General features: G+C 32.2%; 1 protein-coding gene across 6 annotated transcripts in view; it reads right to left on the reverse strand.

Moving 5' to 3' along the window:
* The window catches only part of LOC111051592 (transcription intermediary factor 1-alpha), a 128,845-nt gene extending 116,953 nt beyond the window's left edge, over nucleotides 1-11,892 (reverse strand). For 5 of the 6 annotated variants that reach the window (XM_039439225.1, XM_039439222.1, XM_039439221.1 and 2 more), the window contains exon 1: nucleotides 8,501-8,745. The gene's annotated coding sequence lies outside the window, so the exon portion shown is untranslated. Of the gene's footprint in view, nucleotides 1-8,500; nucleotides 8,746-11,647 lie in introns of those variants that run through there. The other variant, XM_039439226.1, reaches the window with a different exon arrangement.
* Nucleotides 11,893-15,332: the final 3,440 nt, after the last annotated feature.

Genomic DNA, 15,332 nt, shown 5'->3' on the forward strand with positions numbered 1-15,332 from the left:
TCTCTCTCACTCGTTCTTTCTATCAGTTCTCCTATTTGAAAAGGGGCTGCATGGGGCCAGCTTTATGCAAGGAAAGTTGGGAGCTTCTAAAACACGTATCTAACTATGGTTGGGTTGGGAGCACACCTAACACCGTAGTCATATTCATGTCATCATTCCACTCACGCAAAAACCTATAGCTCGCGAGGACATCATTTAAGAAAAATAGAATATTCAAAAAAATGTATTTATTAATTATTTTATTCATTCGTGGATACAGTTACATTGGATTTTAATTTCAATTTTAATGAAATTAATTACATACAAATAATTTGTCAGTCACTTTACAATTGATTGTATTGTTTTTATTGTGCCGATTTAATTTAATTTAACCGAAACAACCGTACAAGTATACAGAGTTTCTTATAAAACATCAAATTGTGCGGAATAAGTTGCACACAACTATCATAGTTGAGATTTACATAAGATCTCGGCTTGTGCGTGGGTGAAGATGATGAGGGACGAGTGGACCTACAAAATTAGGTGAGTTCCGAACTGGGAAGCGTTTTTTCAACACAAGTTATATTTAGCGGAGTCAGCTCCTGACGTGGACACCCTCAACTGTATTTCAACTAATCCGAGCGATAACTCATCAGTGCAACCACGGAGCCAACCGCTTTATATGCGATTTTATTAGATTGAAAAAGTAATAACTATGTACCTACCCAACTTTCTAGAGCTTTTTCTCTATCAAGTGATTTAATGTGAAAGTTATAAAAATAAAAAACTAGTAGAGTAACCCCATGCAATAAGTTACCGTCATCGCGTCAATTCTAAACAATCCTCAAATCACCAAAATTCCTTATAAATGAACCTCCCAATGTATATTGGATAGGTAAATATAGGTACTCCATCAGGATTTTCCATCAATCGGACTATGAGCAAATTTTATTGTAATAATATTCTAAATGTTTATTCTATCATCTTATCACATAATTAGCTGGATTTTGGAGAAAATTCAACAAAGGTCTATCGAGAAAATAAAAAACAACAAGAAAAAACCCAGTTCCATTCCTTAATAGCCGGACGTAAATATTTATTCAAAGCTCAGAATACTAATTTTAGAAAAACATACTAATCGACTGTAAAAATAAGAGTTTAGCTAATGAGGCGGTGACTAAAGAAACTTTTCCTCAGCAAATAGAACGTGATTGAGGATGGATAATGATATCAAGTATGTCACTAATTTTAGAAAAATATACTAATCGACTGTAACATGACACTAAAGAGAGAAATACATTGACGCGGTTTTAAGGGATCTCTCTTCAAGCCGAACTTACTGAAAATACAAAAAATTGGGACTTGAAAAATGGAAAAACATGGGTACCAGTACAGTCACAAATATGGTATGTATGTACTATCGTTTTATGACACTATAAGAGTTATATTTGTATTTATTTTTTTAGTTTTATATGTTTAAGGTAGCAATATAAACACGAAAACACGAACTGCACAAAATATACCATGAGATTAGCCGTTTTGATTTATAAACTATTTTTTTTATAATTACAGTCTTAATAAAATCACAAATTGGATTCTCAAGTTTTTCGAAATTTTCTTGTTCAATCCAACATTGACTATCTGAAAACTCTTGGTATATTATTCTAGGTACAATATTTGGAGACAAAACTACGGAATTCTAATGGATTTTGGGTATTTACTCTGATTACTACCCGGGTATTTTACATCAATAGTTACAGGTAATAGTATATACAGTGATAAATTCATAAAATTAATTTTTTGTTTGACAAACAATGATTGCCCAAACTTTTTAAAATGTTTGTCCCTGAGCTCCTCAACAAACATGTTTGCCGAACATGTATGTCAAACATTTGTTCAGTGTGGACACGGCTTAATACTATTTACTACACGTATATAATATAAGCACAGAATTACAATAATGTGCTTATAATATAAGCACAGAATTATAGGAGTTTTCTCTGATATAAGGTAAACGCATCATTTTCAAGTTGATAGTCTCAATCCATTCAACCTTGACCTGCTTAGGTCTTATAAATTTGAAGGCCAAGATTATTTATTTTAGCAAACCTATGTGGGTTACACAGAATGAGCTTGTAGTTAGGTTATGTAAAAACACATAATGGCATCAAGAAAAAGCACAACTACTTGATTCTCAAAAACTAACTACAGTATGCCGTATTGAGATTCACGATTTAAGTCAGTGGTAATGATAGGACGGCAGAGTTGCCCGTTTTCTTTTTCCAATGCCTTTTATAGTAAATAGCTGAGATTCAATTCATCCCATTATATCATATATAATATTTATTGTTGATTAATAATGGAGTAAAGTATTTATTTATTCATAGATAATAGATAAAATCAAGAAGAAAACAACTTCACCCAAAACTGTTTTTAATTTAAAATAAATATTGAGAATTAGTTCAAGTAAGTACGGGAGTCATTTTTCAACCTCCAATTGACCACGAATAAATTATTTGTAAATAATTAATTTTATTTGTTTTTTTATATGGTTTGAAATGTTTGTTTCTTTATTATATTACTGTATTTTTTGTATTGTTTTCTTGTGTAATAGAGAATAGAGATTTAAGTGTAAGAGAGGGCCGACTGCGCCCTAACTACGCTCTCTAGGAAAAATAAAGGCAGTCATTCAATTCAATTCAATAAAAGACTCAAGTGCGGTACATCTGTACTGATAAGTAGAAAGTTATTAAATTAGTTTTTCATGATTTTTCAGGAGAGCAAGAACAAAGTTCAAAAAATTCTTTATGAAATTTTTGAATCATTATTGAGAGTATTAGAACGCTAATCATTGCTCTACATATTTCTTCACATGTTTACTGTGTCCAATAATGGTTTCTCACATATTGACATTTTTATACAGGTGTAAACAAAAATGTGTACGACCTCAACTCTTTGTATCAAAGTATTTTATGACTTAACCTTTTTTTATCTTGATTTGAGTTGACTTGTATCATTTATATCAATACACTATTGCCTCGTCTTGAAGGGGATAAGTTGACTTGTATCATTTCTACCAATAACTATTAGATTTAATTCCACCTTTTAAAGGTTATGAGTTGACTTGTATCATCTATATCAAAACATGAATGATTTTATTCTGAGATGTATCCATTTTAGCATGAGAATAAGGCGGGGTGCACACCGGAGAAATGCATTTCGTGAAGCCCTTTTCATGAAACTTGTTTCATGCAATCCGTTTCACTCGCGCATGCATACAAAAAAAACGTTCACTGCTTAATCTTATCAGTCGATTGCGAGCAACTTTCGTTTCACGTTTCCTGAAACTAGTTTCATGGAACGCGTTTCTCCGGTGTGCAGTGCACCTCGCCTAACTCTAAAACAATACCACATAGACTTGAATCCTTTATACCAAAAGAGAGCAAATTTTTCTAAATAAGAACAAGTAGAAAAGTCAAAATTGACATTTTGTGACCTAACCCCTTTTTACTTATCAGTACACATATAAAATAATATTTTTTCACCAAAAGTTACTAACACTTATGATTATTCTTCAACATAGTTGCCGTGAAGGTTGAGACATTTGGCATACCAGTGGACCAGCGTTCAACCCTTGCTCTTGCCAAATGAGTTTAATTAAACTATGACGTTGTTTTGGAGCTCCTCATTAGTTGGAAAGCTCTTGCCTCAAAGTCATATCTGGAGTTTGGGGAAAAGGAACTAATGGCCAAGTCAGGTTTGTATGGTGGGTGATCGAAAATATCCCATTTGATTTGCTGGAGAAGCCGTTTGGTTGCACCAGCTCTGTGAGGCCGAGTTGTCATGCATCACGATTCCGTAAGTCATTTTAACAGACGTCTTTCATTTTCTGAGACCATTCACGCTTAGGCCAGGCGCACACCAGTTAGTCAAGACAACAAAAGACACGATCAGTCACGTTTAGTCACAACACTTCGCATAGCTGCTTATGAAGACATGAATAATCAGTGTGAGTTGCGTCATAAGCAACTATGAAGTATTGTGACTAAACGTGTCTGATCATGTCTTGGCTTTTCTTGACTAACTGGTGTGCACCTAGCCTTAACATAATCACTCTTAACGTTTCCTGTACTTGGAATCATTCTTCGTTGTTGGATTTATGATGAACTATTGCCTGTTGCTTGCAAAAACGAATATAACACTACGTAACTTACTAGCAACTTACTTGGCGGGAGACTCAAGTGAGTCGGCCATGTCTGTGGGTCTACAACTTGACAACAATTGACGATCTGGCTGCACCGATCACAGGGCATATGGTGGGGATGAAATATGCTGTTCAGCTCTGAGACAGTTGCCCTTCTACCTCTTATCTTATGATATTTGATCGGAGGTTGAAAAAAATGACCCTCGTGTCAAGGTTTCGGAAATGAAGAAATAACTCAAGGAGTAAGTTAGCACCAAGAATATTACCCGAGTGATAATCAATTAGTAAGTACTAAGTGATACCTCAGTGAGTGAAGTGATATCTCAGAAGGCCTTTGATAGAAAGTTTTCCACGCCCCCACAATTGCTCGGAGAAGGTTCAAAACCTTCAAACGGTTACGTCCGATGAGCGATTTTGGGGGTTAGCAGTACACTAAGCGATCCATTGTTTAGAATAACAATAAGGACAGGCAGTCGCTATGAATGGGAGGACTTGGGTGTCATTAATCACCAGGGACAGAGACGGAGGAAGGCTACAAGCGATAAAGTATCTCACAGATATCAAGAAGATTTAAAATCAACTTCACATCTGAAGCAATCTACATCTACAAGCAATCACAAATTTTAGGTTTATGCCAATATACAATCGTTATAGTTAGTATATAAAAGCGGAATTGCTCCCATATTTTATTTACAGATTCCATCAACAGAGCTCAAAATCTACAATAGAATTTAGGCGCTTAAATCTCAAAAATTAATAATTCGATAAAAAGTTTCTGAGTTTTTTCATTTTGATAAATTGATAATACCCAAATCGAATGTTTTCACTATCACCAGTAATAATTCACAAATCGAATTTTTTAACAGTTTGTAAATTTATTGTTCATTAGATACAATTATTCTTCAACAAATGATTCCTTTTTATGGGAGGTGGTAGGTGGTAGGTACTGATTCAATCATCATCAGAGTATACACATACGCTTATGGCCTTCCTCCGTCACTGTCCCTGATGATTAATGACACCAAAGTCCTCCCATTCATAGCGTTTGCCTATCCTTATTATTATTCTGAACAATGGATCGCTCAGTGGACTATTTTTTCCCTGATCGCTCAACGGACGACACCGGTTCAAACATAGGCCTACCCTATCAATCTAATAACATGTAAAGAAAAAAGCTATTTTATAAAAAAAAACTTGTTTTTTAGTGGATGGGATTGGTGACCTTGTGGACCATATTTTGAGATCATGAAATACCGGATGTCCTGGATCCTGGGACTAAAAGAGCTAGTTGGGCTGCAGAACTACACAAAACAAGCTTTATAAATCCATCTCAGTTAATGTTATATTTTCTTTCTGACAAAATCTATTCGGCGATTTCCTGTCATGGATAAAGTTAGGTCTACTGAATTACAAATTGAAATTTATTCAGTCTATTTCTTTGTCATCATAGTAGCCTATTAATTTAATAGCAACTATTTAGGATGGTGCATTGAAGTAGGACCATGGACACATCTGTTGAAATTGGAATTTTTTCAAAAATTCGAAAAAGGTGCCTCCACATGTGTGAGAATTACCTCCAGTTCGGATGACAGCCGATTTCCTGTGGGTGGATTCACACACTATCACATTTCATAATTTTGGCCTTGAGGCTGTACTATAGTGAGGTACACGTCCTCACTATCACAAGGTCGGCACTATCTGCTTTATCTTATGACAGACAAGATTAGCAAACCAATGTAAAAAAGGTGCTGACTGTAAAACGTGAATCTCATTATAACAGAGCAGCATGTTGTCATTATAGTGAGGTCCACGGTATAAAGGTAGAAGAGAAAGATAGGAGGCCAGCGTTGGCGATTCTCTGCCTTTTCACTGCCTTCTAAAGAGGATAGCTGATACCGGTATATCTCATGTGTAATAATAATATCAACTGTTAGGTAGATAGATAATTTAGCAGCCACTGACCTTCTCTCAAAGGGGTATATGGACTTGTCAATCATTTAAATTATTCAACTTAAATTGTGCATTTATCAAACAGATTGTAACATGATATACTCTCAAAGGTCTACGAAAGATCACCGTGAACTAAAGCAACTGAAAAACTCCTGAATCGAATAAAAGCACTGTTCTTCCAGTTCTTTCTTCAACTGAACTCTCAGTTTTTCAAGCGTTAGACACGTTAAATGTGTTGGCAATGCATTGAATAGATGAATTCATACGCTGGTTACCCCTTTCGCATATAGAGCTGTACGATGTGTTTCATCCCTGAGTACATGTATGTGTCTTGTCTCATAGGAATGTATCATAAAACCCTTCTTAAACATCGACTCATTTTTTTATAAGACAAATTGCTTCCAACATATATAAACTAGAGTGGGAGAATTTTTAATTGCTAAAAAAGGGTCTGCAACTAGTTCTTATTGACTCTCCTACCATAACGCAAATTGCCCATTTCTGCAACTTGAAGATCTGGCTGACATCCGTAGAATTACCCCAAAATGCAATGCCATATGTGAATGGAATAGCGCGTAATAGACCTCTTTCAAAGTTTGAATATCAAGCAGATTTTTCATGGTCCTAAGCACATATAGGCTACAGCAGAGTTTAATTTATTTTTCAAACATTCTAAATGGGGTTTCCATGATAGTTAACTATCTATGGTGACTCCTAGAATTTTAACTTCATGAACAGTTTCAATCTCATGATTATTCACCTCCAATGCTTTATTCTTGTTACACCTGAATGCAAGAGCTTTGGTCTTGCTATAATTCAGTTCTAATAGGTTATTAGTCTGGAGTCATTCGTCGAGTTATGTTAATTCTTGTTTAAAATAGTCAGTTATATTTTATGTGTTAAGAAAATATAATTCGCTATGATTCAATAATTATTTTTTACAATTTGAAAGGCTGCACTTCCTTCTAATGCATTAATGATTACTTAGTATTGATTTCTAGTTTATTTTATTTGATTTAATTATTAGTTTGTTAGTTCTAGTTTAGTTAGTTATATTCCAGTATAGAAGTTTTATTTTTAGTCTCAATGCTGTATTTAAATACTGGTGCACTCAAAGTAAAGTTTTCTTAAAATTTGCCAGTAAGTTTTGGGCTATTTCTTTATGTTGATATCACAATATTTCGTCTTCTTATAAGAACAGGCGAACAGTCTTCAGTCCGGCACATGGATAATCTGTGACGTGTGGAACTGCCTTTTTATTCATAATATAACTTACAGAATTATGATTATTTTATAAATAACGTATTATGCTCTTCCTCCAATTCAATATAAGCCTATATAAAATATATAATTAGGTTATAACCTAGCTCACAGTACTAGGCCTATAGATTTTTAATTTTTATTTTTTGTCTCATGGGTCTTCTAATGTAAATCTAATGCATTTTAATCTGAGAAAATTATAAGTAAAGTTTGACTCTTTACAGATTTACTATATTGAATATTATTTGTTCTATTCTAATTATAGGCCTATTATACAAATTCTAACCTCAAAAATCACTACTGCTAGCCTACTTTCTTATGCCTGTAATTCAAGAACAAGTAACTTAGCAATCATTTCATGTTACTAAAAAGCTAACTTAAGTTTATAAGTTAGCCTACTAAAAGTTAAGATCAAGATTTTTTTTATTGATTTAAAAAAATCCATATTGTCTCGTTGAGGAATTTTTTAACCTTGAACAGTCATAGCTCTGATGAATATTCAACAAATCTGTTACCTGACATTAGACTTGCACATCATGCTAAATTTTCTATAAATTGACAGAATGGTGCATTGTATTAATGTTGATTAATTACAAATCTTATTCACAAATGAAAAAATTAATGTTATTTTCAAATTTGACTGAAAATGTGGAAAATCTATAGAAGTATCAGAAGAAATGACTTAAGGCTATGTACAAAGCTAAAAATCTATAAAATTGACGGAATTCAAAATAGCTCGTAGGGTATAAAAAAATATTGTTTGCAGCCGGCATAAACCAATTAAAACTACAATAATATAATCAAGACAATACTTCATTTGACAAATAAGTCTAACTACAAACAAGAAAATATTTTACCAAGTGTAATTATTCATAGAATGTATATTAAATTTTAATAATGTAGTACGAATTTCAAAGCATAAAGGGTGTAGAAAGATGATAGATAAGTTATTTAATCTATTATCTAAACAAAACAACAATAAATGTGAAAATTACGAGACAAGAACGAAAACGGTGTTCACAAACAGTGATATGATGAATATTAGAAAAATATTTTAGTATTAAAATTCAATTTATAGTTTAAAATGTGATAATTCGTTACCCTTACATTTAGGAGCCAATTTCTCTCTCCGTAGTGAGACGCCTGCCAGTTTTCATGGGTCAGATTCTCACATGTATAGAACCGTAATCACAGGGCAATTGTTAACAAAGATTGTAAATATAACACTGATACATCCAAATAAAACTAAATAACACGTTCTTCTTATTAAAATATCACATGAAAAACAATATTGTTACAAAATTTCAACTCACTACACAACACGGTCAGTGTCAAGACACACACACGAAAGAGTGTCACTATTAGAGATGTGTAGTTCGCGAACGAACTAGTTCAAATGAACTACTCCAGAGTGTGAACTATTCACATCAGTCGGTCGTTCAGGCGAACTACAGTTCAGTTTGGCTTGGCTTGGTACTGGGTAAAATCAAAATGTCGTAGCTATAATTATGTGATACGTACTACGCAGACGCATACACAGTTCATAGTTCACCTAGTTCACCACAGTTCATAGTTCAATAGCTCCTTTGGTCATAATTGGTTTTAATATATGTCTGAACTATTGGCTCAGCTGACATTCCAATAGTTCAATAGTTCCTTTGGTCCTAATTGATTTGTATGTCTGAACTATTCTGAACTAGCTGGCGTTCGTCACCAGTAAAATAGTCACTAGGCGTTCAAAATCAAAATCGTTCTAAAAAAATTAAAATAAATCAAATAATCAAAAAAAAATTAAAAAAAATTTTATAAGAGTGAGGAATCATGATTATTTTTTGTAAGTTTGGATTATATTAGAAATCGAGTTTAGTTTATTGTATGTAAAAATTAATATTATGTTTGTTTGCTTATATTGCTGGTTTTTGTGAAAGTATAAATAATTAATTTAACATTAAGAAATAGAGTTAAGTTTATTGTATGTAAAAATTAATATTATGTTTGTTTGCTTATATTGCTGGTTTTTGTGAAAGTATAAATATAATTAATTTAACAATAAATAATTTTCTGTTAATGAGGAATCATGATTGTTATACTTTCAATTCCTAATCAACAGTCCCAGTTTCAATGACATGTCTGTTTCTTATAAACTTATTATAGCTATTTTAACTTGTTAAAATGTTTCATTATTAACTTATCTTTAGTTTAATAATAATAATTGGAAACTATTTCGACTTGTTAACTTGATCTAGTCTAGAGGTGCAACAATGCAGTGCAATGAAGCTAAACTGCTGAATGTAGTCCAATCACACATTAATTTAAAAATGTGAACTAGATAGTTCAATTGAACTAGTTCCTTAAACTAGTTCACTTTAGTGAACGAACTAAGGAGAGATAGTTTCGTTCAATGAACTACTTTGCCCATCTCTAGTCACTATTGCCAACATTCGTCGGCCAAATCATCTGCCCCACTGAATAATATTTGAAAATTAGTATTTGAATAATATTGTCAATATTTGACGAATTTCACTTTGATATTGTATTAATTCTATTCTGATTATTCTGATTATTTCCATGATAGTTAACTATCTATGGTGACTATTCTATCCTAGAATTTTAACTTCATGAACAGTTTCAATCTCATGATTATTCACCTCCAATGCTTTATTCTTGTTACACCTGAATGCAAGAGCTTTGGTCTTGCTATAATTCAGTTCTAATAGGTTATTAGTCTGGAGTCATTCGTCGAGTTATGTTAATTCTTGTTTAAAATAGTCAGTTATATTTTATGTGTTAAGAAAATATAATTCGCTATGATTCAATAATTATTTTTTACAATTTGAAAGGCTGCACTTCCTTCTAATGCATTAATGATTACTTAGTATTGATTTCTAGTTTATTTTATTTGATTTAATTATTAGTTTGTTAGTTCTAGTTTAGTTAGTTATATTCCAGTATAGAAGTTTTATTTTTAGTCTCAATGCTGTATTTAAATACTGGTGCACTCAAAGTAAAGTTTTCTTATTTGTTTGAAATTTGCCAGTAAGTTTTGGGCTATTTCTTTATGTTGATATCACAATATTTCGTCTTCTTATAAGAACAGGCGAACAGTCTTCAGTCCGGCACATGGATAATCTGTGACGTGTGGAACTGCCTTTTTATTCATAATATAACTTACAGAATTATGATTATTTTATAAATAACGTATTATGCTCTTCCTCCAATTCAATATAAGCCTATATAAAATATATAATTAGGTTATAACCTAGCTCACAGTACTAGGCCTATAGATTTTTAATTTTTATTTTTTGTCTCATGGGTCTTCTAATGTAAATCTAATGCATTTTAATCTGAGAAAATTATAAGTAAAGTTTGACTCTCTACAGATTTACTCTATTGAATATTATTTGTTCTATTCTAATAGGCCTACTATACAAATTCTAACCTCAAAAATCACTAATGCTAGCATACTTTCTTATGCCTGTAATTCAAGAACAAGTAACTTAGCAATCATTTCATGTTACTAAAAAGCTAACGTAAGTTTATAAGTTAGCCTACTAAAAGTTAAGATCAAGATTTTTTTATTGATTTAAAAAAATCCATATTGTCTCATTGAGGAATTTTTTAACCTTGAACAGTCATAGCTCTGATAAATATTCAACAAATCTGTTACCTGACATTAGACTTGCACATCATGCTAAATTTTCTATAAATTGACAGAATGGTGCATTGTATTAATGTTGATTAATTACAAATCTTATTCACAAATGAAAAAATTAATGTTATTTTCAAATTTGACTGAAAATGTGGAAAATCTATAGAAGTATCAGAAGAAATGACTTAAGGCTATGTACAAAGCTAAAAATCTATAAAATTGACGGAATTCAAAATAGCTCGTAGGGTATAAAAAAATATTGTTTGCAGCCGGCATAAACCAATTAAAACTACAATAATATAATCAAGACAATACTTCATTTGACAAATAAGTCTAACTACAAACAAGAAAATATTTTACCAAGTGTAATTATTCATAAAATGTATATTAAATTTTAATAATGTAGTACGAATTTCAAAGCATAAAGGGTGTAGAAAGATGATAGATATTTAATCTATTATCTAAACAAAACAACAATAAATGTGAAAATTACAAGACAAGAACGAAAACGGTGTTCACAAACAGTGATATGATGAATATTAGAAAAATATTTTAGTATTAAAATTCAATTTATAGTTTAAAATGTGATAATTCGTTACCCTTACATTTAGGAGCCAATTTCTCTCTCCGTAGTGAGACGCCTGCCAGTTTTCATGGGTCAGATTCTCACATGTATAGAACCGTAATCACAGGGCAATTGTTAACAAAGATTGTAAATATAACACTGATACATCCAAATAAAACTAAATAACACGTTCTTCTTATTAAAATATCACATGAAAAACAATATTGTTACAAAATTTCAACTCACTACACAACACGGTCAGTGTCAAGACACACACACGAAAGAGTGTCACTGTTGCCAACATTCGTCGGCCAAATCATCTGCCCCACTGAATAATATTTGAAAATTAGTATTTGAATAATATTGTCAATATTTGACGAATTTCACTTGGATATTGTATTAATTCTATTCTGATTATTTTCACTAACATATAATATATTTCTTAGTTTTATTTATCAATTTTTGTTTAAAAGATTTTTAATGATTCCAGATATGTGAGAAAGTTATGTCAAATATTTGAATCTTCTATTTTCTTTATCAAAGCTACTCTATTTTTCCTTTTTTAAATTTAGTATTAGATAATACTTTCTTGAATACCCAATTAATTGGATGATTGGCAGCTTGATCCATACTGCCGCGAAAAACTTTTAAAATTCAAAACCCGGTATCTCAGTTTCAGAATGAAGTTTCTTTATTAATGTAAGGAATCAAATCACGTAAACTGAAACATTTCATAAAAAAATGTATCTAATGACTCATTTAATTCATTTTTATTTAGTATTTTACACTACAGTATTTCGAAATAATCTCTCAATTCTGCAGAGCAAAATTTTTCTATATAGGCCTAATCAGGGCCGCCCAAAGGGCAGGGCGACCGGGGCGACTTTATTTCACCTTCACTTTAAAAGTCTTGAACCATTTTCTTATCAATCCATTTCTGTGTATACCTCATTACTTATGTGTAGTGTTAATTGTGGCATAAACAATAAGAACTTCACGTTCACTGATTAAACTTTTGGTAAATACAGTCATTCTGCGCATAGCATAGGCGTATATTTTTCTAGTCATTGAGTGAGTCTATGCGCGCCCACTGCCCCTGCAACCTGCAAGTCATCATTGATGGTCGCTTCATTGTCTCAAGCTGGGAGATAAAACTTCTTAACTTATACTTTTTTCTAACCTTGTATTCTGCAGGCTAAAACCTATTCAATTTTAAATTTCCGTTGATATTCCTAAATTGAAAATTTTTCAATTTGAAATAAATTGAATTTTTCAATTTAAAATAAATTGAAAATTCTTAAATTTAGGAATATCAACTGAAATTTAAAATTAAATATGTTATAGCCTGCAGAATACATTGTTAGAAAAAAGTATGAGATAAGACAAGCTGGGCTGGATGGTTCAAATATGGAGCAGCTCAAGCATGGGGGACTCTTCTTCAAATTTCGCTTCCTCCATTTGATGAATATGTGCTGGAGACAATTGAGGATCCCAGAAGTTTGGAAAGTGGCTACAGTCAAATCTCTTTTCAAGAAGGGAGATATATAGTCCAGTCACTATATACATTGGTGCTTGCAATTTATACAGTATTGTAGTTCTGATTTTTTAAAATATATCATTTGGATACATGAGAAAAGTCCAGAACCAATCTCTTCATGCAAAATTTCCTTGTGCTAGATACAGAGTGGCCCAAAAACTATCTCATATAGATTTCCAGGTACAACTGACAACAATGCTCCTTGTATTGTGAAAAACACCTAATTTTCAGCTTTAACCATCATCACCAACTACTGGAAATTGGCCATTTTTTGTGTATTGGAATATGGGTTTAAGTACACTCAACAATAAATTTAATTAGTTTTCAGCTAAAAACTGGAAAATGAACTGAAAATACGAGGTTTTCGGGCCACTCTGTATCTAGCACAAAGAAATTTTGCATGAAGAGATTGGTTCTGGACTTCTCTCATGTATCCAAATAATATATTTGAAAATCAGAACTACAATATAAATTGCAAGCACACCTCCTTTTTATGGTTATATTGACTGGACTAAGAAGTTCCTGTGACAACTATAAAGGAATCAGCTTGCTAAACACTGCTTACAAAATCTATAGCATGATTATCAAGGAAAGGATGCAGCCCATAATGTAAGTTCTCCTCCTGGAAGATCAATGTGGCTTTACTTTTTAATACTACCTTACCGCGCTATACTTGTGGGGGGGGCTCATATTAAAATCTCGCCCCGGGCGCCAATTAACCTCGGGGGCGGCCCTGGGCCTAATTATTCAAATTGCTTGAATTTTTATGTTTTCACTTCAGTGCGCATTAAATTCGACGAGATTTCAAACTATAAGGTTTTAGAATTTCAATATTTCTTATTTTAAAATACAATAGGCCTATTATAATATAAATTCACCTGTAAGAGACGGTCAGAGGGAGAAGAATAGAGTAGGTAGGTACCGTGATAGACTAGAATAAAGTCAATCTCTGGAGTGGAATTAGTTTAGACGGCGGGTAGTCCCATCTTGTTTCTTGTTCAAAAGCCAAAATAGAAACGCTATAGAATACTATATTCTATGTAGAAGAATATAATAATCCATGTGAACTAATTTACTCAATAAAGCTGTGATAACAAGATATCTGATGAACAAAAAACCGTTCTTGTTTTACGGCAAGAATTGAAAATATAAATTGTTGATAGTAACAATCCTAAAGCACAAGGATCCTATAGCACTCAATAAATTATCAAAACAATAGAATACTATCTATATATAAGAGTATAATATTATTGAATTTAATGAATTTGCTGCAGTTAATATTATATTATTCCAAACAGGCATGGACTACTGTAAATGTTATCAAAGTAATGAGAATTGCCAATGCATACGTTTTATGAAATACATTCCTAATAACTCCTATATTATTTCTTTATTCAACAATAATGTTCTTCCTGTTTATAAATAAAAAGATATCGAAAAACTGAAAGAGGACAAAAATTGAAACAAAAAAAAACTAATTATGAACCAGAGAGGTTAAAATTCTAATGAGTTTAGTTAAAGAAAGCTTCTGTGTGCTTTCAAATAAATTTACTTTTTGTCTTTCATAAATTTTCTCAACTCTTATATTGACCAGTTATAAAGGCTAATTTATCCTCTGGTTATTGATTATATATAATGTGGTACTGTGCTACTATATATGGTAAAACTTTGTAAAAATTTATTGCATCTTGTCTAGCTCTTCTTAATAATTTTTTTATATCAAAAAGCTGTGTAACAAGTTTTGTGGCGCAATACAAGTTATAACTTAGGACTTTTGAAATGATAGTCTTTTGTGGTTTGTATTTTACCAGTGACCCATTCCAACGCTTCAAGACCTTTCTCAGCATTTGTTTTCATTGTAGAAATCAATAAATTTTCAAAGTAATTATGAAATGGAAAAACACGCAGAACAGTTAGATGTGTTTCTTGTTTCAGTAAAGTTTTATTGAAGTCTTCAGAATCAGCCTGATAGCTCAGTGTCTCATCAAGAGTTATAAAACTTCTGAATGTAGAATTTTTTGTTTCTAAAACCATTTCTTTAGAGCTCAGATTTACTTCGGACCTTTCGATTGCGTAGAAACTGTTTAGAGGACCAAGAATTGGTTGAACCAAACGAGGCAGATCAAACTTCCAGCAGATCAAACGATGTGAGAAGAGTACACCATTTTCAACCTTTCTTTCAATCACA

Source organism: Nilaparvata lugens, chromosome 12, assembly GCF_014356525.2.
Source record: "Nilaparvata lugens isolate BPH chromosome 12, ASM1435652v1, whole genome shotgun sequence".
NCBI lineage: Eukaryota > Metazoa > Arthropoda > Insecta > Hemiptera > Delphacidae > Nilaparvata > Nilaparvata lugens.